Source organism: Apodemus sylvaticus, chromosome 5, assembly GCF_947179515.1.
Source record: "Apodemus sylvaticus chromosome 5, mApoSyl1.1, whole genome shotgun sequence".
In the NCBI taxonomy this organism is placed as follows: domain Eukaryota; kingdom Metazoa; phylum Chordata; class Mammalia; order Rodentia; family Muridae; genus Apodemus; species Apodemus sylvaticus.
In genome coordinates, this window is record NC_067476.1 from 113,249,633 (window position 1) to 113,275,102 (window position 25,470).

The 25,470-nt window shown below is 41.9% G+C and overlaps 1 protein-coding gene and 1 pseudogene across 1 annotated transcript in view; both read left to right on the forward strand.

Annotated features, from left to right (window-relative positions):
* The window catches only part of Ptpra (protein tyrosine phosphatase receptor type A), a 105,468-nt gene that overhangs the window by 18,724 nt on the left and 61,274 nt on the right, over positions 1–25,470 (forward strand). The gene's annotated exons all lie outside the window — the stretch shown is intronic.
* LOC127685923 (40S ribosomal protein SA-like) lies at positions 16,217–17,207 on the forward strand (annotated as a pseudogene).

A 25,470-nucleotide genomic window follows, 5' to 3' on the forward strand; every position in this document is an offset into this window, starting at 1 on the left:
GCAAGAACTGAGGCAGAGGCCGTGGAGGATCTACTTAGTAAAAGAGTCACTGATGCCATAGATGGACAAACAGCAGCATGTCAGGGGTTCTGGGGAGGAGTCGGGTTCAGATGGTAGGTTCTTTCTCATACAGTTCAGAGGAAATACCATGTGATGAATGGGTTGTCCATAGTCTATTCTTCCTGTCTTTGGTCCCTGACAGGCAGGTGGGAATGGAGTCTGTTAGTGTGGGGCCTGTGAGCAGAATCAATTCTTGAGAGTGGGGAGAGCAAGAATTTAGGGAAAACAAGTTAATGGAGAGCTCTACAAAAAAATGGCATGGACCTGGCTACATTCCAGACTTTTATTTCTGTTAGATAGGTGAAGGAGGCAGTAATTGTCACTCTTTTCTTTGCCTTCATGTCCCCTTTGAATGCCAAACCTGAAACCTACCAAGCATTTGAGATGCAGGAGCAGGAGGATCAGGAGTTCAAGGTCATCGTTAGGTATGTAGGAAGCTCTAGGCCGACCTAAAACCCTGTCTTAAAAAAACAAACAAACAAACAAAAAAACCAAGATGAATGCAGTATAGCTTATGTTAGGAAATTTTAGAGAGTATATTGAATATTTCATAACTTGGAAAAGGTTCCATTTTGATATTTCACAAAAGGCCCTTCTAGAACATATAAGGGTATGTGTGGATTTTCAGATGTTAGTAGCATGAAAGTATACAGGAAAGGTACTAAAAATGCCAACAAACATTTTCCTCATTTACATATGATTCATAAAGTTTGTATTAGTACGGCTTATATTGCTGTTCTTTCAAAGATTGAAACTAAAATCATAATTCCCACTCCCACTCCCAAAACTAATGTGGACTTTTCCACCAAGGACCACACAACTTGCTCAACCACTTTGCTTGGAACAGGACATTTGCTGGTGATTGTCATGTGCAATAGGCACATTAAACCAATTTGAATTTTTATAAATCAATCTTGTCTTCCCCTCCCCCCTCCTATCCCTTCCTTAATTGAGGGAAGCAAAAAGCTGGTTTCCAAGGATACGCATTCTCTTGTGCTGGTTTCAGATTGTTGTAGTCATGGAAACTAGGCTAGTAAACTCATTCTTGGCAGCTTCTGGCATTGGTCTGATCTTTTCTTTAAAACACATTACAATTATAATTTAAAATAATACATTTGGGGAAGGTTAGTGCCTTATGAGTCCATGTCATCCCAGAGGGGGAATAGGAATGTTGCTGAATTGGTTTAAGGAACTCAGTTAAGTAGTAACAAGTGGCTAAATGAAACCTCAGTAACTTAACTAAGGGTGGTTATATGTGATTTAAACAGAAAGACCTATGTGGAAGAAATTAACATTTAGGTTTTTTATTTATTGTGTTTTATTTGTATGAGTGCATGTGTGCACATGAGCTTTTTTCATGTGTGGTGGGGAGCATATGGTATATTTATGGTGTGCTGTGTGGTATATTTGTGGTGTGTGTGTGTGTGTGTGTGTGTGTGTGAGTGTGTGTAGGCTGGAGGTGTATAGGAGGCATTTCCTTGATTGCTCTTCACTTTATCAAAAGACAGGATCTCAGTCACACCCCGAGCTTGCAGATAAAGCCATTTTGTTTTCCCCTAGGTAGAAGTGGTTGCCTTGTCTATCTAGAGTTCTTGGAGGCATGTGACAGCAAAATGTCTGTTCCAGAAAGGCCTGGCTGCATTGCTTGAAGCTAGGGTAGTCGCTGCTGTTATTCAGTCCCATCTATGGGATGTTCAGCCTGGCTGATACTGGAGCAGGCTAGTCTCGGGCTGATAGAGCCGCAGCCAGAGCTGTGAAGGGGATTCAGTAGCTGCCAATTGGGGAGTAAGGCTGCCCTTCTCCTTAGCTTATTGATAGGAAAAGAAATATCAGGAGTGCTTACAATAAGAAGTTCAAGAACTTATCACTCACATTACTAGTGGTTTTAGCAGTGCTTAAGACTGCCCCTTGCTCTGGGGAGAGATGAGGTCCAGTGTCAGCCTCTCCCTTATGTAAAATCTTTTCATAAATTGTTGGTGGAACCTGTGAATATGATGGAATTTTACTCTAGGGACTATATTGCATTGCCTCACATTAAAGGAATTTACAAGTGTAATTAAGTTACTAGTCAGTTTGCTTTGAGATTGTCAAAGGGAGGAGTATCTGACCTGCCACATGAACCAAAAGTCAGAATCACAAACTCTAAGATAATCAAACATGAGAAGGATTTGATGAAGGAAGTTTTCATTCTTGGCTTTAAAGATGGAGGGTACATGTGAAGGATTTTAGACTTTAGGAACTGAGAATGGCTTCAGGCTGGCAAAAACAGAAATTAGGGACCTTTGTCCTACAGCTGCAAGGAGCTGAGTTTTGGTACAGCCTTGAGAACTTGGAAGAGTATCCAAAGACAGGGAAACTGAATGTCTGGCATACATACTGAGTTTTATCTTTGTGAGTGCCTACCCTAGAATCCGCCATGCTGCACCTGAATGTCTAACATCTAAGTGTATGGTTATTAGATAGTGTATAAAATTAATGTGCTATCAAGATGATAAAGGCTTTCTCTTATTTAATTAGATTTATTGATTTTTATTTGTATGAGTGTTTTGACTGCGTAGTGCCTAAGGTGGTAGAAGACGCCACCAGGTCCTCTAGAACTGGAGTTATCAATTATTGTGGGTTCTGAGAACCTAACCCAGGTTCTCTGCAAGAATAGCAAGTGTGGGGCTGGAGAGATGACTCAGCAGTTAAGAGCACTGACTGCTCTTCCAGGCGGTCCTGAGTTCAGTTCCCAGGAACCACATGGTAGCTCACAACCATCTGTAATGGGATCATCTCTTCTGGTGTGTCTGAAGACAGTGACAGTGTACTCATATACATTAAATAAATATTTTTAAAAAATAACAAGTGCTTTTAGCCCCTGAGATATCCTTCTAGCCCCTGTTCTGTTTGTCATAGCATTCTATCAAGTCCTCTGTCAGCTTTCCTCTACCAGAGTAGCATTGGCATTCTCTTGCATATTACACAAGCACTTATGTATTTATAAATGTATGAACACAAATCTGCTGGAAATCTAATTGGGATTGCACTTAATATATAGATCAGTTTGGAGTTACTGCCTTTGTAACAATTTTGAGGGTGTGTGTGTGTGTGTTATTTGAGATGAGATCTCTTGATTGAGCTCTGGGTAGCTTAGAACATAGAAATCCTCTTGCCTCAGCCCCCCAGAGTACTCGGATTGTAGCCTGAGCCACCATATGTGGCTTGAGTCTTTTGATCCATGGGGAGATTGGGTCACTGTTTACTTAAGTCTTTAGGTTCAACAGTGTTATAATTTTCTGCACGCAGGTTTGCCTCTTTTGTCAAAGTTATCCCTAAGTAGTTTTGTTCTCTGTTATACATGGTGGTTTTTCATTTTAACTTCTTTCTGTCAAATTTCTTTAATATTTTTAAGGTTGTCTTGAGGTGGTCCTATACGGTGTGGGTGTGTTTGGGTGTGGGTAGGTGTGACCAAAAGTTCATTTCAGGTGTCATTCCCATTGCTTTCCATCTTTTTGAGACACTTTCTGAGCCTGAGCCATTTCTGCTAGACTGGCTCACCAGCAGACCCTCAGAACCCACCCTTCTCTGCCCCACTGTGTCAGCGCTGGTTGCAGACCCGAGCCTTTGTGTTTGGGATCCAGGCTCAGGGCATCTCACGCTTGTAGAACAAGCACATTATTCACTGGGCCCTTTCTGCAGCCCCAATGTAATTCTTTCCCAATTTGAATGCTGTTTCTTCTTTCTTATAAGACAAGATTGATATAAGAGATGAGAACGTTTATCCTTGCCTTCTTACTCATTTTAAGGTAGAGGAGTATTACTATTACCTTTAAATATAATGTTAGCTTCAAGTTTTTCATAGATTTTTTTTCATGCCAACATACTGTCACATATGAATCCCAACTTTCTAAGAGGAATGTTTTGTTTTTTAGATTATTTGAACTGTAGGGAGGGAGAGGCCAAAGGAGCCTTGCACTGTGAACCCAGGTGTTTATAAGTTTGAATGCTCAGCTACTTTCCTGTGTAAGAACTTGCTTTATAGACCAGGCTGACTGGGAACTCAGCATCCCACCTGCCCTGCTTCCTGAGAGCTTGGATGAGAGAGACGTGTGCACCACGTCAGGGAGCAGCTTCTAGGTCCTGATTGACTTTTTGTTCAGCCAATTATGGTTGTCTCTATCTCTCTTGTGCTTTCCAAAGTATGTTAGTATTTATCCAGTATTTCCAGGTCTTAAAAGCCAAAAGAGTTTTAATTCATTTTCTAAACTGCTGTATTACTAGCTAGGGAAGGAAGGAAGGAAGGAAGGAAGGAAGGAAGGAAGGAAGGAAGGAAGGAAGGAAGGAAGGAAGGAAGGAAGGGAAAGAAAGAAAGAAAGAAAGAAAGAAAGAAAGAAAGAAAGAAAGAAAGAAAGAAAGAAAGAAAGAAAGAAAGAAAAGAAAGAAAGCTATGTGCATTAATGGTTACATTTCTTTATTAGTGTGCATGCCAGCTTTGTATTGCAAGTGCTTTTGCCCACAAAACCACCCTGCTGGCCCCTAACAGTTGAACTTAATATGTGGAAATACTGAGTGTCAGTCAAAATTTAAAACTACATTTTACAAAGTCTTATATTTCAAATTCTATTTTTAAAAAGCTCCTGTTCATCAAGTAAATACAGAACCAGGTTTTCCTGTCTACTTTCTGAGAAAGCAAAAATTGCAAAAAAAAAAAAAAATTGTTGAACAAAACCAGTGGCTGCTATAGTAAGCCAGGTACTTCCTGTCTGTGGTTCTGTCAACTGTTGCATGCCACTCCTAATTTGTTGCAGTTTTGTTTTCCATCTTTGGGAGCTGGAGGCTGAGGGCTGCAAACACATTGCTTCTTCCCATTGCTTTACTCAGATAACAATTCAAAGGCCTTACTAGGTGGGTGCTTTGTAACAGTGTAACGGTTGTGATATATCGGAAGAGAATGTTGATACTTTACATTCCTCTCCTTTCAGAGAAAGCCCTTTCATTAGTGACCTGCCTGGGCTTAGTCTCTCTGCAGCCCATGAGTGACAGCACTGGCTGTGGAGTTGGTTCAGTGGTTGAGTTTGGGTTTCTGGATCTGCCACCTGCTGGCTGTTTATAGACAGTTGTACTCTGCATCACAGTTTCTTCATCTGTAAGATCTACAAAAGAATAAGGCAATATGGTGTGTGTGTCATAGTTTGGCAGGATACATACTTAGTGATGGTCACTAAGATTATTCCTGATCCATTTACTTGATTCCTTTTGATGTGTTCTACTTATCTCTACATGGTAATCTCTAAGGGGTTTGGTTTGGTTTGGTTTGGTTTCATGTGGTGTGGTGTGGTATAGTTTGGTTTGATTTGGTTTGGTTTGGTTTGGTTTGGTTTGGTTTGGTTTGGTTTGGTTTGGTTTGGAAAGACAGAGTTTCTCCATATAGCCCTGGCTGTCCTGGAATTGAGTCTGTAGACCAGGCTGGCCTCAAACTCAGAGATCTGCCTACTCTGCCTCCCCAGCACTGGGGTGTGCCCAGTGTGTGCCCAGCTAGTAGATGCTTTTTTTGGTATTCTTAAGATTTAATCAAATATCAAAGTTCTAAGCAAAAGAAGCTATCAGGAAACAACAATTAAACAGTTATTAAAGCATTCACTAATAATGACCACAGTGTGCTTAATAAGGAATATGCTCCATTTCTGCCTCAGCCTTTATTTTGTATATTTTAAATTTTGCTGTTTCTCTAGGTAAGGTGTTTCATGTCTATAAGCTCAACAGTTTGGAAGCAGAAACAAGATAGTCTAGACCAGCCTAGGTCATTTAGTAAGACCCTGCCTCATAAAAATAATTGCTGTGTTTTCTCTCCCTTTAAGCCTTACTAACGAATTCAATAATAAGCTAAGATTTTTTTAAAAAAGTCTTTACAAAAAATGGGGTACAGAGTTAAACAAAGAATTCTCACCTGAAGAACTTCGGATGGCGGAGAAGCATCTTAAAAAATGCTCAACTTCATTAGTCATTAGGGAAATGCAAATCAAAACAACCCTAAGATTTCATCTTACACCAGTCAGAATGGCTAAGATTAAAAATTCAGGAGACAGCAGGTGTTGGAGAGGGTGTGGAGAAAGAGGAACACTCCTCCACTGCTGGTGGGGTTGCAAATTGGTACAACCACTCTGGAAAGCAGTCTGGCGGTTCCTCCGAAAACTGGGCACCTCACTTCCAGAAGATCCTGCTATACCACTCCTGGGCATATACCCAGAAGACTCCCCACCATGTAATAAGGATACATGTTCTACTATGTTCATAGCAGCCCTATTTATAATTGCCAGATGCTGGAAAGAACCCAGGTATCCCTCAACAGAAGAGTGGATGCAAAAAATGTGGTATATCTACACAATGGAGTACTATTCAGCCATTAGAAACAATGAATTCATGAAATTCTTAGGCAAATGGATGGAGCTAGAGAATATCATACTAAGTGAGGTAACCCAGACTCAAAAGGTGAATCATGGTATGCACTCACTATTAAGTGGATATTAGCCTAGAAAACTGGAATACCCAAAACATAATCTACACATCAAATGAGGTACAAGAAGAAAGGAGGAGTGGCCCCTGGTTCTGGAAAGACTCAGTGAAACAGTACTCAGCAAAACCAGAACGGGGAAGTGGGAAGGGGTGGGTGGGAGGACAGGGGAAGAGAAGGGGGCTTACGGGACTTTCGGGGAGTGGGGGGGCTAGAAAAGGGGAAGTCATTTGAAATGTAAATAAATTATATCGAATAAAAAAAATAAAAGAAAAAAATATTAAAACAAAAGTACATATCATGCAGTCATGAAGACCCAAGTTCATCTGCTGCTGGTGTTTACATAGAGGATAAAGAACTGTTTTACAGTATTTGTGCACTTATGGACGGTGGCCCATGAGTCCTATGTGTGCCTGTGGAGGTTAGAGGACCGCCCTTAGTGTTATTCCTTGGGCACATTCCACTTCTTGTTTGTAGCAGGGTCTGTCATTGGCCTGGAACACTGCCAAGTAGGCCAGGCTGGCAAGCTCCAGGGACCCATCCGCCAGCTCAGCCTCCCATCTCCCCACCACTGAAGAGTACAGCTGTGTACCACTAGGAAACCATTTTTTCATGTGGATTCTGGGGAGCAGTACTATACTGCGTGGGGTTGTTTAGCTCACAAGGGTGGAGAAGCATTGACTGGGTGTGACTTGAGAGCACGGGTGGGGGTGGGGGTGACAGGGAAGCTTGACCAACGGCTCCCCCTCCTGCCTTTTGCACTTTTTAGTGATTGAAAGAAAATCAAAATAAGATTAATGGTTTTTGGCATGAAGATTACATGAAATCAAACTTCAGTATTCACAAGTAGTTTTATTAGAATATAGCTGTGCTAAAATGTTATATATAGTTTGTGGCTGCTTTATACCATAATAACAAAGCAGAGTAACTGTGGCAGAGACTGTTTGTCTTACAAAACCAAACCTTTATAAATCACTGATAATTGCAGGCTTCTTGGAGAGATAGTGGTTGTAAATTTTTTAAATTAGCACACAAACCAATGGGCTTCATTGTGGCATGCATGTGACATGCGTGTGGCACTCGTGTGTGTGTGTGTGTGTGTGTGTGTGTGTGCATCATACTACCTTGTCTTGATCACCCCCCCCGTGTTCTCTCCAGCCCTTCCTCACACAGCTCCCCTCTTGCCATGCCATGCATAGTTCATTACCTTCTCTTTCCCTTCCTCCCTTAAGAGCTCTTTCTTCCCTCTTATGATCCTCTAATTAAATCAAACACACATGCGTGCACATGCGCACACAATCTAGGTACTGTCTGAGAGAAAATATATTTGTCTTTTATATCTGCCTTATTTCATTTAACAATGATTTCTAATTTCTTCAGTTTTCCTGAAAATTATGTGATTTCATTTTTCTTTATAGCTAAATAAAATTTCATGGTGTATAATGTTTTACATCAGTGCTTCTCAACCTGTGGGTCTCAACCCCTTTAGTGATTGAACAACCCTTTCACAGGTTAACCTAAGAGCATTGTAAAACAGATATTTACATTATGATTCATAACAGTAGCAAAATTACAGTTGTGAAGTAGCAGTGAAAATAATGGCTGGGGTCACCACAGCATGAGGTACTGTATTAAAGGGCTGCGGCATTCAGAAGGTTGAGAACCACTGTTGTGTGCTGTATTTATCTATTCATCTGTTAGAGGACTTCTAGGCTGGTTCCATTTCCTGGCCATTGTGAATAGCGCAACAATAAGCATGAATGTGCACACTCTCTGGCATGTTAGCTTAAGAGACCGTTTAATATACTGGAGTGGTGTGCCACATCATAGATGGTTCTATTTTTAGTCTTTTGTAAAATCTCCATACTGCTCTCCATACTCGCTGTATAAAGTCATCATTCTCACCAACACTATTAAGGATTCTCTTTGCCCAAATCCTTGCCAACATTATTGCCGTTTGTTTTCTTGGATAGCCATTTTAACTGAGGTAAAATAGAATCTGAAAGTAGTTTGGGTCTGCATTTCCCTGATGACTAAGGATGATGGGGTGGGGAGGATGGTGCACAGGGAAGGGAGAGGACCAAGAGGGAACCAGGAGCCAAGACAACCAAAAGAACACTTGGCTTAAATGCAGCATTATATGGAAATAGGAAGCCGAGGAAAGGGGCCCCAGGAGCTGAAGAAGTTTAGGGAAGGGGACAGGGTGAGAAAAGCCGAGGGAGACTGTAGTATGCTGATAGGCACCACAGTCGGCCATTTGTCCCCAGTTCCTTTTGGACCTGATACAGGTTGACATCTGTAGGCTCACTGATGCCAATGTCCTCTAGTGAGCTGCAAAGTACCTTCGAGCATTATGGAAGCTGGCCAGCGGGGAAGAAATACCAGCTTAGTTGTGCTTGATTTCTCTATATCTTGACAACCAGAGTATGTGGTGTCTTCAGTAATAAAGTTGTCCTATCTAGCCTTGCTGGGCCACTTATTGTTTGGTTTGGGCATTTTTACAGTTCTTTATATAGTCTAGCTATCAATCCCTTCTTCTGTGTAGTTGGTAATTTTTTTTCTATTTTGTTGCTGTTCAGGAGCTTTTATATTTAATTTGTGAATTATCGGGATTGTTTTCATGTGCCTCTTGAGAATTCTTTTTAGAAAGTCATCACCTGTAGCTATATTTGGACATGTTTTGTCTGTATTTCTTTCTAGCATTCTGAAAGTTCTTCACATTGCATTAAGGCTTTGATCCATTTTAAGTTGCTCTTTGTGAGAGGTGAGAAATATGGTTATAGTTTCACTGCATCTTCTCTTTCTCTTCCTCATCCCCCCACCCTCATGTATGAGGGTGTGTGTGTGTGTTGTTGTTGTTGTTGTTGATAATGATGATGATGGTGATGATGTTTGATTTGTTTTAAGGGCTTATGTGTCCCAGGCCTTAAACTCAAGTGACCTTGAACTTCTGGTTCTCCTGCCTCCATTTCCTCAGTAGTGGCATTATAGGCAAGTATCACCATACTTGGCTTTATGTGGTGCTGGGGAGTCAACCCAGGCTTTCATGTGTGCCATCCAAGCAGTCTACCAACAGAGCTGCATCTTCAACCACATTTCATTCTACATGTAGAGATATAGTAGTCCCAACACCATTTGTTAAACAGGCTCCCTTTTTCCAGTATATATTCTTGAAACCTTTGTTAAAAATTGGTTGGTTATGGGGGCTGGAGAGGTGGCTCAGCAGTTGAGAACTCTGGGTGTTCTTGGCTCAGTGGTTAAGAGAACTAACTTTTCTTCCAGAGGACCAGGGTTCAGTTCCTAACAACCACATGATGGCTCAACAACCATCTGTAACTCCAGTTCCTCGTGACTGAACTTCTTCTCCTGGCATCAGTGGTTACCAGGAGCAACTGGTACACAGACTTCAGGCAGAATGCTCATCTACATAAAGGTTATTTAAAAAAAAAAACAGGTAGTTATAGCTGTGTGGGTTTTTTTCCTATTCTAGTCCATTGCTTCTGTGTCTGTTTCCATTCCAATGTCATACTATTTTTCTTTCTATGGATTGTACTTTCTGCTAAGGATGTCCTTATGTATATTTGTATGTATTTTACATCCTGACTACAGTTTCCTCTCCCTCCTCTCCTTCCAGTCCTTCCCATTAATACAAGCTTTCTAAGGGGGGGGGGGGGGAGTTTACAGAGATGCATAGATTTAGCCTGAAAATAAGATTTCCTACTAGTGCATGGCTGAAAAGCCTTGACATCACATTTCCAGGCTGGAGAATTCGTTTTTCTAGAAGCCTGTCCTGTGATTTATAAGAGGTTTAGCTGCATCCCAGGCCTTGACCCCTGTGTGTCCATGACACAGTCCTCATGCCTTCATTTATAGTGATCAAAACCAACTTTACACATTGCCCAGTGTCTCTGGGAGTCTGTAATGGTATGTGAACAGCTCTGTAGCCACACAGTCCACGCTTTTACATAAGCAAGCAGTGCCAACAACCTACTTGGAAAAGCCTAATGTCTTGTGAATTCAATTCTCCTGAGCTACTTAGTGCTCAAAGTTTAAGATGGTACTGTGTTCTATAGTCCTGGCACTGTAAGCATACCTTTATGAGATAATTTATAAGGGTGCTGCCCTACCCCCAGGGCAGCACTGGTATTTAAATAAGGTTATTTTATGTCTCTCTTAGCCCCCTTTAGTGGCATTTGGCACAACTTGGGGGAAGGGGTTGGAACTAATACCTAAATGTGGGGGTACAAGTGTCTGTCCAATTAACTGTTCAGTCCTTTAATGTGTATGTCTAGAAATGGGATTGTGGATCATACAGAAGTTCTGTGATCCACTACTTTTTTTGAGGAACTACCCTACTGTTTTGCATAGTGTCTGAACTATTTTATATCTCCCTAGCAGCAATGTTGTTTTTTTTTAATTTATTTTTTTAATGTTTATGGATATTTGCATCATATACATGTAGTGTCCACAGAGGCCAGAAGTTGGCATTGGATCCCCCAGAACTGGAGTTACAGATGGTTGTGAGCCACCATGTGGGTGCTAGGAACTACCTTCAAGTCCTCTGGAAGAGCAGCCAGTGCTTTTAACCACTGAGCCATCTCTCCAGCACTGCAATGCTGTGTAATGGCCTCCACATTCTAGATAATATACATTTAGACTGCTGGGCTTTTGTGGTGGTCTTCTACTTCTTCTGTTTTTTTTTTTTAATCTTATTGAAAATAGATTTTAATGCAGTATATTCTGATTATGGTTTCTCCTCCCCCAGTTCCTCCAAGATCCTCCCTATCTCCCCAGTCCAATCCTCACTCTTTCTTTCTCTTGTTGGAAAGCAAACAGGTACCTAGTGGTGGCGCACGCCTTTAATCCCAGCACTTGGGAGGCAGAGGCAGGTGGATTTCTGAGTTCAAGGCTAGCCTGGTCTACAGAGTGAATTCCAGGACAGCCAGGGCTACACAGAGAAATCCTGTCTTGAAAAACAAAACAATGGGGCTGGAGAGATGGCTCAGTGAGTAAGAGCACTGACTGCTCTTCTGAAGGTCCTGAGTTCAATTCCCAGCAATCACATGGTGGCTCACAACCATCTGTAATGGGATCCAATGCCTTCTTCTGGAGTGTCTGAAGACAGCTACAGTGTACTCATATAAATAAAATAGATAAATAAATCTTAAAAAAAAAGAAAAACAAAACAACAAAAAAAGAAGAATAAAAACAAACAGAAGAAAAGGAGCCAAAGAAAAAGCATAAAAAGGCATATAAACACAGAGACACACATGTTTGCACACACGGGAATCTCATAAAAACATACAAAACCAGAAGCCATACTATATATATGTGCCAAGGATCTGTAAGGTTAGGGATGGGGAAAGCCCTGTCAAAACATTATGAGTCAAAGAAACTTAAAAGGGGCTGTTGAGTTCACTTTTTGTTTGTCACCTACTGATGGGCATGGAGCCTGCCCTTAAGAGTAGTTTGTATCCGCAGTGAGACTCCCACTGGAGAAAACTAAGTTTTCATTTGTGCATAGTCTCCATTTTGAGATAGTTTTGGGGTTAGGGATGGGGACTTGTGTCTAATTCTCGTCTCAGTGCTGGGACCCTGTCTGGTGCAGATCTGTGCATGTTGCCACAGTCTCTGTGAGTTTATATGGTATCAGTTCTGCTGTGTTTATAAAGCCTTGTTTGCTGTATAAAGCCTTGTGGCCTGTATCCCCTCTAGCTCTTACACTCTGTCTTCTTGTTCTTCCACAATGTTCCCTGTGCCCTTAGGAGAGAAATTTGATGGAGAGATCCCAGCGTTATCATGTTTCAAGGTTACTTGCTCTCTGCACATTGTGTGGCCTTGGGTTTCTGTATTTATCGGAGTAACACACAGATCTCTGAGTACCACAGAATGTCATCAGAAGCCATTTTATTGCTACATTCCTTTAGCATAGCAGTAGTATTTGGTCTTCCTCTAGTTCCCTGGCCTATCTGGTCTGAGGTTTTTGTCCAGAGCAGAATCCAGGATAAGCTCCATCTTATGGAGTAGGTCTTAAACCCAAGCAGATATTTTTTGATTACTATTGCAAGCTGTTGCACTAGCATACCTTACAGGCAGTTCACCTTTGTTGGTGTTCCCTTTCACCTTTGTTGGTGTTTCCCTTTCTTCTCTGGTAGTTTGCAGAGGACCTTCTAGTATCATGAGCATTAGTACATAAGGCTCTAGGTAGGCACAAGCTTAACTTCTCCATGTTCAGTGAGTTGTGTAGGTACGTTATCTTCATCAGTAGGGCCTTACTGTGGAGAGCGCCCTAGTAGCCTTGGCTACATCCTGGGTTGCTTGAGGGTTCCCATAGGGCCCTTTTGACCAACAACTCAGTAAGATGTAACCCATTCTCAGAACTAGATGCTTCATTTGGTGATGAGAGTCATCCAGTTGGGTCTGTGTTACCCCATTATTTGGCAGTTTCCTTTAGATCACCTTCATATATATTTATATTATAGGAAGCTACTACTGTATTAGGTTTAAGTAGAACCCCTCAAATGGCTGTTAGAGAGGCCATTGTATCTCTCCCCATAGTGTCTTTATCATACCCTCTTTCTTCCCTTTCTCCATTTGATCCTCTTGTTCATTCTCCCACCCTATCCATCTAGAACTGTCCCCTTCCTAAGAAGATCGATTCCACCCCCAGTTCCTTACTCTACATCTAACCTCTGTGGTTATACAGATTATAGCTTGCTTATCAAAGACTTAACAGCTTACACCACATATAAGTGAATACATACCGTATTTGTCTTTCTGGGTCTGGGTTACCTCACCCAGAATGAGTTTTTCTCCTAGAGCCATCCATTTATTTTACCTGTGAATTTAATGATTTCATTTTTAACAGCTGAGTAATATTTCATTGTGTAGATGTACCACATTTTCCCATATCCATCATCCATTACACACATGTAGGCTGTTTTCAGTGTCTGGCTATTATGAATAAAGCAGTGGTGAATGTGATCAAGCTAGTGTCTATAGTGGGACGAAGTGTCCTTTGGCCATATAGCCACGAGTTTTACAGTTGGATCTTGAGGTAGATTGCTTGCCATCTTCCTGAGGAGCCACTACCGTGATTTCTGTAGTGGCTGTACAAGTTTGCCCTCCCACCAGCGATGGGTGAGTGTTTCCCTTGCTCCACATCCTCACCAGCATGAGCTGTCATTTGGTTTATTGATCTTGGCCATTCTGACTGCTGTGAGATAAAATCTCAAAGTTTTTACTTCATTTTGATTAGCATTTCCTTTATGGCTACAGATATTCTGTAAGTGCTTCCTAGCCGTTTGCGTTTCCTCTTTTGAGAATTCTGTTTAGATCTGTACTCCATGTTTTAATTGGGTTTTTCCCCCTTGATGTACAGTTTTGTTTTGTTTTTTTACTTCTTTATATACTTTGGATATTAGCCCTCTATTGGGTATGTAGTTGGCAAAAATATTTTCCTGTTCTGTAGCCTATCACTTTGTCTGAATGCTGGTGTCCTTGCTGTTCAAACGCCTTTCAGTATCATGAGGTCCCATGAAAGAATGAATTGTTGTTCTTACTGCCTGTGTCTTCAGTGTTCTATTCAGAATGCCTTCTCCTGTACCAGCGAGTTCAAGAGTATTCCCCATTCCTCTTCTATCAGATTCAGTGCATCCTTGCCTTATTTTGAGATCTTTGATCGTTTGGAGTTAAGTTTTGTACAGAGTGAGAATATGAATCTGTTCGGAGTCTACATGCAGCCATACAGTTTTCAGCGTTATTTGTTAAAGATGGTGTCTTTTCTCCACTGTATACTTCTGACTTCTCCATCAAATTCTGGTATCCATAGGTGTGTAGACTTACATCTTCAATTCCACATGCCTTTTTATACCAATGTTATGCTGTTTTTATTACTGTAGCTCTGTAGTACAATTTCAGACTAGGGACAGCAATACTTCCAGCAGTTTGTTTATTATTCAGGATTTTTTAAAGCTATTCTGGTGTGTGTGTGTGTGTGTGTTTACAAAAAAAGGTGAAAATTGGCCTTTCAAGTTCTGTGAAGAATTGTGTTGAAATTTTGGTGGAGATTTCATTGACTCTATGGACTACTTTTGGTAGGATGGCCATTCTTTCCTGTGTTAACCCTACTGATCCATGATTATGGGAGAGCTTTCCATCTCTTGATATCTTTTTCAGTTTCTTTCTTCAATGCCTTAAAGTTTGTATCAGGCAAGTTTTTCATTTGCTTAATTAGAGTTACTCCCAAGATATTTTATATTATTTGAGGCTATTATGAAAAGTATTGTTTCCCTGGTCTCTTTCTCACTCCATTTTTATATAGGAAGGCTAGTGATTTGAGTGTTAATTTTGTATCCTGCTATTTTTCTGAAAATGTTTATCAGCTGTAGAAATTTCATATTGTAATTTTTAGGGTCACATATGTATACTATCATACTGACATATGAAATTAACCATCATAAACCCCACACCTTACCAACTTGGTACCAATTTACATCTTTTAAGACATGCTTAATCTCTAAATAAAGATAACAGGGATTTCATATTTCCGATTAATATGATAGAACTATGCTGCATATAGCCCCAAACTCACATCTCTCTCAGAAGAGGATCTTAAGAACTTGGGTGATGTTTATTTTCCTTATGTACTACCATTCAGGTGGGGGCTAAGGTCCATTTGCTCTTCCTGAGTAGGAATCTTAGATAGGTAGGGCTTCTAGCTCTGGTAGTCTCTTGCCTTTTATTACCAAGCCTAAGGACTAGATTAGCAGATCCAGAAGTTTATTAGGTCTGCATCTTGGGAGCTAGGGACCTAAGATCCAGATTTTAGAAACCAGAGACTTATAGCTCTGACTGCTCACACTGGTGGTTATTGCTGGCAGTTTACCCTCATTCCTTGTTTCTGGCAATAATAGAATCAAGCAGCAGTAGGTGGCTGCTAACTCTCGAGCTCTTGTATAGGCCTCAGGTATTGGGATCCTTAGGCCTTGCTTGGCAGTGGCTAATGTTAAACTCTCCAGCCTAAGGTGTCAGAGACTCTTGGCCCTGGAGTCCTTCCATAATCAAGGCCCAGTTTCTCATCTTCAGCTCTTCATGACCCTGTTTCTGCTTACACTGTTCTCCAGATCTCTTTGGTTCTCCTGTCAGTGCTGCTGCTGCTACTGGAGGTACAGCCAGCAGGACAGTCGCTGTTCTGCTTCCATAGCTACTCCCACCTTTTCTTTATGTTACTAGTTCAGTCCACTCTAGGATAAGGATGAAAGGTATACAAAAGATCCCTGGAGTGGAGCCTTTATTGGGCTTAATGTTGCAATACCAGGTGATATCTCAGAAGATCACAGCAGCCTGTTTTCCTGGCTGAGCTGAATATGCTGATTACAACAGTTTGGGTTTGGTTTGTTCAGTTGGTATGTTTTGTTTTTTGTTTTGTTTTGTTTTGATTTTTACCTTTGTTTATTTATGTATATTGGGTGACTGCTAAGTGCACACATTTCTTAGTATGCATGTGAAAGTCAGAGGACAACTTGCGGAGTTCAGTTCTCTACTCTGTGGGTACTAGGTTTCAAACTCAGGTAATCAGGCTTGGAGGCAAGTGCTTTTACCCACTGAGCCATCCTGTTGGCCCAGCCTGCTTTATATAGTCAGGAAAGTAGGTATAAGAAGGGTATCCTTTCCGTGCTACCCAGGGACAGGTCCATACGGCGTTGTTCTTGATTCCCATCGTAACTTAAAGGGAAACTTACACAATGTCCGGAGCCCTCGACGTCTTGCAGATGAAGGAGGAGGATGTCCTCAAATTCCTTGCTGCAGGAACCCACTTAGGTGGCACAAACCTCGACTTTCAGATGGAGTAGTACATCTACAAAAGGAAAAGTGACGGTATCTACATTATAAATCTAAAGAGGACCTGGGAGAAGCTGTTGCTGGCAGCTCGAGCTATTGTTGCCATTGAGAACCCTGCTGACGTCAGCGTCATCTCCTCCAGGAACACTGGCCAGCGAGCTGTGTTGAAGTTTGCTGCTGCCACAGGAGCTACTCCAATTGCTGGCCGCTTCACACCCAGGACCTTCACTAACCAGATCCAAGCTGCCCTCAGGGAGCCACGGCTTCTAGTGGTGACTGATCCCAGGGCTGACCACCAGCCGCTCACAGAGGCCTCTTAAGTCAACCTGCCCACCATTGCTTTGTGTAACACAGATTCTCCCCTGCGCTATGTGGACATTGCCATCCCATGCAACAATAAGGGAGCTCCCTCGGTGGGGTTGATGTGGTGGATGCTGGCCCGGGAAGTACTCCGCATGCGAGGTACTATCTCGCGTGAGCACCCATGGGAGGCTATGCCTGATCTTTACTTCTACCAAGACCCAGAGGACACTGAGGAGGAGGAGCAGGCTGCTGCCGGGAAGGCTGTGACCAGGGAGGAATTCCAGGGAGAATGGACCGCACCAGCTCCCGAGTTCCTGCTGCCCAGCCTGAGGTGGCCGATTGGTCTGAGGGTGTGCAGGTGCCCTCTGTGCCCATCCAGCAGTTCCCCACGGAAGACTGGAGTGCCAGCCAGCCACTGAGGCCTGGTCAGCAGCTCCCACAGTGCAGGCCACCAAGTGGGTCGGAGCCACCACTGAGTGGTCCTGAGCTGCTCTGCACACAGCCAAGCAAAGGGAAAATAGATGGAAGGAAAATAAAGTTTCTAAAAGCTAAAAAAAAAAAAAAAAAAAAAAAAAGAAGGGTATCTGCCCCAATCCCAACAGAACTTCATTCACTGTTATCACAGTCCTTACACAAACGAGGGGCTGTACGCGAATCAGTAATCTGTGTTTGTACCAGTCACAAGTGGCCTACTAAAATCAATAGGGGAAGTACTCCTTCTAGCCTGAGTGTATCATCTAGAGTCCACCGGAACATATGGTGGAAAAATTCTACCACAAGCTATTTAAACAATTGCGTTTCAGAACAACTGTCTTGATCAGTCAGGTTGTGCTTCAGCAGCAGATGCCTTGTAGCTTCCTCAAGTCATCTGTTGAGTGTCCAGAATAGCCAAAGCTGACACGAGGGCGTCAGGCCTTCAGTCCAGGTAGTTAGGGCACTAGGGAAGACTCTACTAGCTGTCAGTTATGGGTTGAACAGTAAGTATCAAAATGGCTGCTTAGAATAAAGGCCTATTGTTGACTTACACAGCATTTAACAGTATACTAGCAACTTTTTCTGTCATTAAAGAGAAGATGAGGTAAGAGGTTTCCATGTTGTTGTTGTTGTTGTTGTTATTTACTTGAAAGAAAGAATATGGGATTTGAAGAGAGAATTCAGCTGTTAAGTACATTTGCTGTGCCTTCAGAAGACCCAGGTGTGGTTCCAGGCACCCACAAGGAGGACCACAGCCATCTTAACACTAGTTCCAAGATAGCCAACACCCTCTTCATGGATCTATGGGTACTGCATGCACATGGTACATACATGCTATAAGCAAACACTCATGCACAGAAAAAAAAATCTTAAAAAAAATAATAGCTTGATACAGGGTCTCACTCCTTTTATATCAGCATGCAGAAGATTGGGGCAGGAGGATCCATGGACTACTCTGAGGCCAGCCTAGACTACTCTGTCAAAAAACCTAGCTAGAAATTAGAAATTAAAAATTACTAATTAGAAATTAAACAATAGAAGAAAGAGGAAATGAATCAAAATGAAGAAAAGCTGTCATTTTCCTCTCTTGGATGAAAGAATTTTATTGACTGACTGAAATATTTTGGGCAGCAGAGGAAGTGAGGAAATGCAGGACATGTGAGCGCCTCACATCGCTTTTTCTGGATTCTCAGTCCTCCAAGAGAACATTAGAATTTGATCGAACAAATGAGTAAGGGAGTGTTTCCCTGTGTGGAAATAACGGACTGTCAATAATTTTACAAGTCAAGTTTAACCATCCATTTACTCAGTATGCCTTCCAGGAAGAAATTAAGAGAGTATTTTCCTTTGAGATATTACTAGCCCAAAACTAGTCACTAGTCTGATTAGCTACAGAATTTAGATTTCTCAGAGCTTGCTGCCAAACCCAATGACCTGAGTCCAATCCTAAACCCAATAGAACGAGAGAACTGAGTCCCACAAGTTGTCCTCTGACCTACACTTGGCATGCACACACACACACACATACACACACACACACACACACACACAATCAGTGTAAAAACTTGTTTTTCCTTTCTCAGAGCCCACTTTACACTGAAATAAAGAGCCTGTTCAGGGCCTTGTTTAGTATTTTCTGACTTCTGTGATATGACAGGGAATGATGGGAAATAGTGGAGTTATACTTCCTATGTCTTAATTTCTCAGTTATTATATAAGGTTTTCTTTTTCTAGAAAGAAACTAATCTGGAATGAGAATGGATTCTCATCAATAAAAGCAGAGCTTTAAGTAGGTCATCTGACTTTGCTTTTGTACTCCACATTCACATGGCTATGAAAGGGCCTTTCATGAGTTTTCTAGGCTTTCATTGCTGTCAGACTCTCCACCAGCATTGTAAAAGAATTAAACTCACCACCCCTCCCCCTGCTGGTCGCATGGACTCTTTCAGGGGCTATTTACAGACTGCGTTTAGCTCAGCAGGAACTGCTAACACTGAATCAGTGAACAGCTCTTCTAGATAAGTGTCATAACCACCAAAGTTAATGTCTGCTGGTGTCTGATGGGATGACCAAAAGTTTACCAAATTGTTAAGCTGTGGTTTAAGAAGTGTTTATATTAAAATTACTTATATATAAAAGTTGTCGATAGAGAATTTCTGTTATCATTTGGATAAGAAGTTTATGAAAGCTTTCTATAACCTAGACATACACTCAGAACTTTTAAAGAGAAGATCATCTGCTGGTGAGATGGTGCACATCTATGATCTCAGTACTGAGGAGACAGGATCCGGGAACAAGACTGTCCTGGGCTATATAGTGAGCCCTTGTTGAAAACAAAACAGAAGAGGAGTGAGTCGTAGCTTCTGCTCAGCACTGGGAATAGTTGTTATTTCAGGATTTTATTGGAAGAGTAGTGATGCCAGGGAGAGTATGGAGTTTAGTAAGGCACTTGGGACATAACTGAGTAGTAAAGTAGTTGTAAAACTTTGACATGTGGGGGCTGAGAGGTGGCTCTTGAGAGAGCCCAAGTTTGATTCTCAGCACCAATATTAGGCAGCTCACAACCACCTGCAACTCCAGCTCTAGAAGATCCAGCACCTTTTTCAGGCCTCCATGAGTATTCCACTCATGTGCACAAACTCAACCACATGACACATGTACACATAGCTTTAAAACATAAAATATTTAGTTGGGTGGGTGGGTGGTTGATTGGTTGGTTGGTTAGTTTGAGAGAGGGTCTCTATGTTACTTAGTTACTTTTTTTTGAGAGGTCTTTGTATGTAGCCCTGACTGTTCTATTCTAGAATTCACTATATAGACCAGGCTAGCCTCAAACTCAGAATACCCTGAAGAAAAGCTATTTAAGAGTTAACAGACTATCATTGTAAGGCAGTCTAGGTAGGAACTTCAAATAGCTGCTCATATCACCAGCAGTCAGGAACAGAAATGAGCACACACATGCTCGCTTCCTACTTTGTTCTCCACTCATTTCTCTACTTTTTAGCTGATCAAGATCCAGTGCCTAGGGAATGGTGCTACCCACAGTGGGCTGGGTCTCCCCATATAAGTTAACTTATAAGGCAGTCCCTAACAGATATGCCCACTGACCAACCTCATGTAGATAGTTTCTAACTGATACTTTTTTCCTAGCTTATTCTAAATGTATTAGGTTGATACATTTAGAATAATGTATGTACATATTAGTTAGCTTTCTATTGTTGTGATAAAATACCATAACCAAAAGCAACTTGGGGGAGGAAATGGCTTATTTTGCTTAATATCCCATCATTGAAGGAGGTCAGAGCAGGAACCTGGAGGCAGGAACTAACTGAGAGGTGATAGAGGAGTGTTGCTTACTGGCTTGCTCCCCGTGGCTTGCTCAGTCTGCTTTCTTATAGCACCCAGGACCACCAGTCCAGGGTGGTATCACCCAGGGAAAACTGGGCCCTCCCACATCAGTCATCAAAAAATGGACCATAGTCTTACCCACAGGCTAATATCATAGGGGCATTTTCTCCCAAAATGACTCTAGCTTGTATCAAGTTGACATAAAACTAGCTAGCACAATTGATAATTAGCCATGTATTTATAGATGTTAGATTAAAATATCCTATTAAAACATCCTTAGGTATTTTGGATAAATTCAAATTGATCATGATTAACTTTTTTGTATGTCACATTTAAGTTTTCAAATATTTGCCTTAAAATTGTTGATAATACTAGTTGTTCCATATACTGTGTCTAGATGCTTCTACTTGGCATTCATATTAATTTTTGCCTTCTCTGTTTTTAATTGTGGGTGTTTGTTGTTTCATTTTAATGGGCATATGCTGGTATGTTGCATTTCTTAGACGATTAGTGGTTCTCACGGTTTTTTTCATGTGCTTGTTTTCCAAATACATTTGTTTTTTGTCATTTTACAGTGTTGAGTCTAACCCCAGGATCTTTTTGAGGGGTGATGGGGTACAAGACTGGGTTTCTCTGTGTATCCCTGGCTGTCCTGGATCTCACTCTGTAAACCAGACTAGCCTCAAACTCAGAGATCTGCCTCCCAAGTGCTGGGATTAAAGATGTTCACCACACAGCTTGGCTTAACCCAGGATTTTTTTTTTAATTTTTAATTTTTTACTTATTCATTTTACATCCCATTCACTGCTCCCCCCTACTCATCCCCTTCCATAATCCTTCCCTCATCCTCCCCCCCCTTCTCCTCTGACCATGACCATGGCAACTCTTACAATTTAATTAGAGTTGGCTTACAAGGTAGGGGTCTTCCTGAGGACCCCTGACACCCTGGCACTTCATGTCTTTGTGAGGCTAGGCACTTCCTCTCCCACTCAGGCCAGACAAAGCAGCCCACCTAGTAGAACATATCCCACATATAGGCAACAACTTTAGGGATAGACCCCCCCCTCCAGGTTTTTGGGACTCACATGAAGACCAAGCTGCACATCTGCTACATATGAGCAGGGAGGCCTATGCCCAGCCTGGACATGTTCTTTGGTTGGTGATTCAGTCTCTGAGAGCCCCGAGGTTCTAGGTCAGTTGATTCTGTTGGTCTTCCTGTGGAGTTCCTATCCCCTTTGGAGCCTACAGTCCTTCTTCCTATTCTTCCATAAGAGTCCCAGGCTCCATCCACTGTTTGGCTGTGGGTGTCTGAATCTGTCTGAATCAGCTGCTGGGTGGAACCTTCCAGAGGACAACATGTTTCTGTCTGCAAGCATAACAGTATCAGTAGTGTTAGGGATTGGTACTTGCTTATGGAAGGGGTCTCAATTTGGTCTGGATATTGCCTGGCCATTCCTCTAGTTTCTGTTCCATTCCCCATGCCTTCATTACTTGTAGACAGGATAAATTTTGGGTTGAAAGTTTTGTGGGTGGGTTGGTTAACCCAAGATGTTGATGAATGCTAAGACAAGTGTTATGTTACTATGCCCTTCCACGAATTTTTATTAAAGTATCTGTATCTGAAAAGCAATTGTTTACTAGCTAGAAACTCTTAAGATTCTACCTGTTTGTGACTTGTCTTAATTTTTCTGTCTACTGTTTTTTTTTTTTAATGTTGTTTTATACCAGGTATGATGGTTCAGGTGAAGCTCTGTAAATTCAGGGATAGCCTGGTTTACATAGTCAGTTCCAGGTCAGCCAGGGCTATGTAGAGAGATCCTATGTCTTAGGGTTTTACTGCTGTGAAGAGACACCATAACCAAGGCAACTCTTACAATTTAATTGGAGTTGGCTTACAGGTTCAGTCCATTATCATCAAGGCAGGGACATGGCACTATCCAGGCAGGCATGGTGCAGAAGAATCTGAGAATTATATGTCTTCATCCAAAGGCTGCTAGCAGAATACTTGCTTACAGGCAGCTAGAATGAGGGTCTTAAAGTCCACCCCCACAGTGACATACTTACTCCAACACCTTCTAATAGTGCCACTCCCTGGGCTGAGCATATACAAACCACTATATCCTGTCTCAAAAAACAAAATAAAACAGAACAAAACAAAAACAAAAAAGTAAAAATACAATGAAAAAACAAATAAATCAACAAATAAATAGATGAATAAAATATTCTTTGTACGTAAGTCACATTGCTGTGCAGCTATCACTATATCTATGTTTAAAACTCTTTCATCTTCAGCTGGACCTGTACCCGTCTAAGACTGTCCTTTCTTCTTTCTACCACCTATAGCAACCACACTGCATGTTTGTTCTGATTCTGAATTTTACTACTCTCAGAATTTCAGAGTATTTGACCTTTCATGCCTGACTTCCTTTTTATTTAGTTGCATGTGTATTGGGAAGGATGTATCAGTGTTGGATACATCTTCCTTAATCAGTTTTCCCCATAGATTTTGGTTGAACCAGTGTTCCACACTGAACCTGGAGCTAGCTCCCTGATTCAGTTAAAGTGGCTGGAAATAGACCTGGCTTCAATCCCCTGGACTGAGAAATTATAAATATGTAAATAGAAATTCAGGCACATACCCTGAGTTTTACCTAAGTTAAAAAAAAAAAAAAGCCAGATACAAGAGGTCAAATATGATAGGACCCCAAAGAATGGTAAAACTCAGAATCAGAAAGTACAATGGTGGTTACCAAGGCCTGGAGGAAAAAGAGGGGGGCATAGTGCCTGTGTAAGGGACCGCCCTCCAGAGCTCCAGCCAACTCTCATTCATTCCTTCCCTTGCTGGTCTCTCCTTGCTCCCTGCCCACCCTCTCAGGCAGGTGTCAGCTCTCCGCTCAGCATCTACCTACTGCTTCTTTCCGTGTCTTCTGTCTGACATGCTCATTACTGCATTTGTCACCAACCAGCTGCCAATGTCCCTCCCTTGGCTCTTTGCCTGACTTTCATGGCAGAGGCTCTGTCATTGCCTATGTGGTGCGCTGCCCTTTCTCCCATCTCCCTGGGCAGACACAGTGTGTTCTATAGAACTATACAGTCTGCACATTCACAAGTAAACTCATCAATCACCTCCCCTGTGTGCCCCAAAGCCTGATCACCCTCTGCCATGACATTGTGATACACTTAGATCCAACACATAGTCCTTGCACACCCCAGCATCTTAGTGAGTTGAACTCTACACTGGTGTACTCTCTGGAGTCTATCTTAGGAGCTAGTCTTCCCCTCCTCTAGTTCCTCTTGCTTTAATGGCTGTATTCCTTTTGAAGGAATTCCTTTGGTCAGTGACTCCCCTCACCTCACTGTCAGCCAGTTCAGCCTCTATTCTGTTAACTGTTCCAAACTCCAGATTATTTGGTCAGCTTCCTTACACTCTAATCATTGGTCTTTCCCAGTTGTGCTCACCAGTAAATCAGAACTTTTTATTATGGGGAAATTTTAAAAATCTTTTTATCGCGGGCAACTGCCCTTTGTTAATGTACTGGCCGCTTCATCTTGTCTCACGTGCATTATATCCCTTTTGCTTCACCCTCTCACACACTCGTCTGTTGTTTGCAGGTTTGTACTGAGGTCCTGCTTGTGCCTGTGTTGGAACTATGTCCTCTGAGCATGACACAGCCATTGCCATCTTGAAATCTCAGCAGCTATTGTTACCACATGAAGCATTGACCTGAAATATCTGTCACCACTCCCCACTGTCCCCAACTGCCCAGTCTCGGGGGACTTAAGAGAAGGGAAGAGGAGAGATTGAGATCTCCTGATTCATCACCAGTGCCAGGGGTAGGGCTTATTCTCTGGTACAATGGTCTAGTAGTCCCTGTTGCTGCCAGTAACTCCTAATCCATGAGCTATCCTTTCTGTGTCCGTCAGGTGTCCTCTGTAATCAGCAGGTGTGCCTAGGCCTCTTCCCAGCTTGTGGTCATTGATGGTACAAGACAAGCTGTTTCAAGCTTTGAAGACCTCTTTGTTTAATGACAGCCTGGTCATTCTCTTAGCTAACTTTATTCTCCCAAAATGATGCTTTACATCATCCTCACTGAAAATTGTCTCTGTAGTTTGCACTCGCCCCACCCCATTTCAGTGCCCTTTGGCTACCATTTTATGACTGGTAATAATTCAGGATTTGAATAGTTTGTGCCTCACTGCAGGTAAATGAAGCCCTTGCTAGCAGTATCTATATCTAATCTCTGTATCCTCCAATATCTGGTGAATTAAAAGGAGAAAAATGGGCTGTAGAGGTGGAAAAGCCCACGTTTAAATACCAGTAAACATTTATTAGCTATGTAGCCTTGAACAAATTTCTTAATCTCTAGAAAAATAGTATCTAACTCATAATATCATAGGAATTTAATAGGATGCCAGGCAGTAGGGGTACACGCCTTTAATCCCAGCACTTGGGAGGCGGGCGGATTTCTGAGTTCGAGGCCAGCCTGGTCTACAGAGTGAGTTCCAGGACACCCAGGGCTATACAGAGAAACCCTGTCTCGAAAAACTGAGAGAGAGAGAGAGAGAGAGAGAGAGAATGAGAATGAGAATATTTAATAGGATAAAGTGCATAAATGCCTATTTCAAAGTCACAAAGCAAGCAATCAAGGATTATAGCTATGTATTGTTTCCGGTAAGAAATATTGCTGAACAAGTGAATAGTTGCCTGAAGTGGCTGGTGCCTCCTAGTCACCTAGTCACCTGAGCAGCCCCAGGAGATGGCCCAGAGCAGTTTGAAATGACTCCCAGCTGCCATTTGGAAGGCATGTTCAGTAAGGCTGGGATCTGAAAGCATTTTTTTCCCACTACAAACTCCATCTCCACCAGAGAGGTGAGTTTATTTAAAATCAAGACCAGAACCAAATGTTAAATGTTTGAACATCAGCCCTTGGGTAATCTGATCATATTTT